This window comes from Euphorbia lathyris, chromosome 2 (assembly GCF_963576675.1).
Source record: "Euphorbia lathyris chromosome 2, ddEupLath1.1, whole genome shotgun sequence".
NCBI lineage: Eukaryota > Viridiplantae > Streptophyta > Magnoliopsida > Malpighiales > Euphorbiaceae > Euphorbia > Euphorbia lathyris.
This window is the reverse complement of record NC_088911.1, coordinates 82,445,237-82,448,144: the sequence shown is the minus strand read 5'-3', so window position 1 is coordinate 82,448,144 and position 2,908 is coordinate 82,445,237. Positions and strand designations below refer to the sequence as shown.

At 37.6% G+C, this 2,908-nt stretch overlaps 1 non-coding gene across 1 annotated transcript; it reads left to right on the top strand.

The window, feature by feature from the left end:
* The first annotated feature begins 293 nt into the window (after positions 1 to 293).
* On the top strand, positions 294 to 365 carry TRNAG-UCC (transfer RNA glycine (anticodon UCC)). The gene has a single exon. It is a non-coding gene; the product is annotated as a tRNA-Gly (tRNA).
* The last annotated feature ends 2,543 nt before the right edge of the window (positions 366 to 2,908 follow it).

Genomic DNA, 2,908 nt, shown 5'->3' with positions numbered 1-2,908 from the left:
TATAACCTTTTAAAAGGAAGCAATTGTTTTTAACCATCTCATCTAACTTTAAACAATAAAATATTACTACATAGATTCTATATAGACTAATATTAGGGGGACCGAAACTACTCGTGGCCATGGTAGTTCCGGCGGCCGAAAGAGCTTGGGCCCCTCCTTTTCACTTATGCACATATATGTGTTAATTTTTCAATTTTCAAAAATTAGATTAGCCTGTTCATACTACATGTAATTGACAATTTATGACCTCCAGTTAATATATATAAATAAAATTATGATTGCTAACATCAAAGGCGTTTGTAGTCCAACGGTTAGGATAATTGCCTTCCAAGCAATAGACCCGGGTTCGACTCCCGGCAGACGCAAATTTGTATTTTTTTTTGTACTATCTGTCAAATAAATTTTGATGTTTTTTGATTTTATTGGTACTTGATTAACTGATATAAAATTAAAATAAAAGCAGCACCAGTAGATCTTTAAGTCCCAATCTTCCATACATTATATATATATATATAAACATTAAACTCATTCCATTTTTATTTGAATTCTCTTGTAATCATTTTAATCCAATTCTAACAGTAATCATCGGAATGGACACGGATGCTCACAAATTTTCATGCGGATTATAATTTCTTTTTAAAATGACGTTTATATAAACATTAAACTCATTCCATTTTTATTTGAATTCTCTTGTAATCATTTTAATCCAATTCTAACAGTAATCATCGGAATGGACACGGATGCCCACAAATTTTCATGCGGATTATAATTTCTTTTTAAAATGACGTTTCACCAAATCCAATCCGGTTAAACCAATCCAACCCGAGTTAAAAAGAGGAAGGTATGGATCCGGGTCAAATTTGTTTGGTGACATGTCACTTTTTCTAACAGTTTCAATTCATATGGAAAATTTGTTTCACGTGTCGTTCACATATCCATTCCGATATCTGTTATCGTTAGAATCCGATAAAAAAATAAAATGTATCTGTTATCATTAGAATCCGATGAAAAAAATAAAAAATGAAATTTGATTGCATCCAGGTTTCATATTTCATAATTGAAAGAACATGGTGGCAATTAATTCAAAAGTAATTGGGGGTGTGAATAATATACCTTATTGGTTCATAGTTTCTATTATTGATGTGAACCATACAAATTATTAGTTCCTCCATTCCATCTGATAACCCAAAGGTTACCGCAACTTTTTTTTCACCCACCGTACCCTTTTGACATTTATATCTTTCTCATAATTTTTTTTCAAAAACCAAATTTTTTTTTCCTCTCTTTCTCTCCCAAGCCTAAAAACCCGAATTGGACGAAAATGGACCCGAACATTCCCGAAGACCATGATTTCGAACACGAGATAATCCTACGATATAAATTTAAATTTAAATTTCGTTTTTTGAATTTTGAATTTTTTTTAAACCGGAATTGGCCTAAACGGGCGGCACATGCCGCTCGTCCACACGGCCGAACGGATGAACTACCCGTGCGGACGAGCGGCATGCGTTGCTCGTTCGGCCTGCGGAACGGATGGCACGCTGCCCTCGTTCCGCCGTGCGACGAGCAGCGTGACCTGCCCGTTCCCACCTACGGTGGAACTGGCAGGCTGCCCGTTTAGGCCAAATGTGGCTTTTTTTTTTTCTTTTTAACCGGGCAGTCTGTCCGTTTAGCCTATACGAGGCCCGAACAAGCTCGGAAGTGTAATTTTTAACGTGCAGGCTGCCCGAATAAGCCCTAAATTTATATTTTTTAAAATTTTACACGTATTGTTACTACCTATTATGCACCCGAATGCCATTTTTTAACATTTTTGCGCGTATTGTTAATACGTATTATGCATTTTTTATATATTTAGGAACCGTTAGAAGATTGGCAACCCGACGGCATTGATTACAGTTCCCGTTTTATAACGGATATCGTTTTCCCTTCGTGTGAAGATGCTGTTACTTGGGTTTTAGATTATAATATCTTCGCATATACATGGTGGAAAGCAAAATCAATTGAGATGTTCACGGGGTGAACGCTACAGAGGGAAAACAGATGACGCAAGGTTAATACGAAAAACTAAAACTAAAGCGTGCAGGTGTAAATTTGAGATTAAAGCCTATCAACGGCCAGACCTTACTGGTTGGGGGGATAAAGGCTAAGACTGGATTAACTGGTCAGCACAATCATTCGTTACGTGTGTATCCAGGGGGAAGTCGGCAGATGAGCAGACTCAGTACCGCATCTAAATTAATCGTTCGTGATATGAGTTCGGCTCAAGCAAAGCCTTGTGCTATTTTAGCAGCCGTTAAAGAAAAGCATCCGGAAGACAACCCAACAATTAAACACGTCTACAACTATAGAGATAAGATGAGGAAGGATGGGTTCGAAGGTAGAGACTTGGCTAGTCAGTTCTATCATATTGCTCTCGAGAACAAGTATGCTCATTATACGCAAACTGAGGGTGATTCTAGCGTGATTACATGTGTTTATGGCACATCCAGAATCAGTAGATTTATTCAGGACTTATCACTGGTACATCGGCATTGATTCAACGTACAAAACTAACAAGTACAAAATGCCATTTGTTGAAATTGTTGGGATGACGCCTTGCAATAACAATTTCAAGATCGCATATGCCATCATTAAAGATGAGACTGAAGGAAGCTACCGTTGGGTCCTGCAGCGGCTGAGGGTTTTGATTGGGTTTGATCTCAACCCGACTATTATTGTCAGTGATAGGGAGTTAGGGTTGTTGAAACCGATTCTGGAGGTTTTCCCACATACAGCACACTTGCTATGCACCTGGCATATTAACAAGGATGTAGAAGATCGGGCGTACATAATTATGGGAGACAAATTAATTACCGGTAAATTCAAGAATGGAAAATGGAGAACATTAATTGAATCTTTATCCATT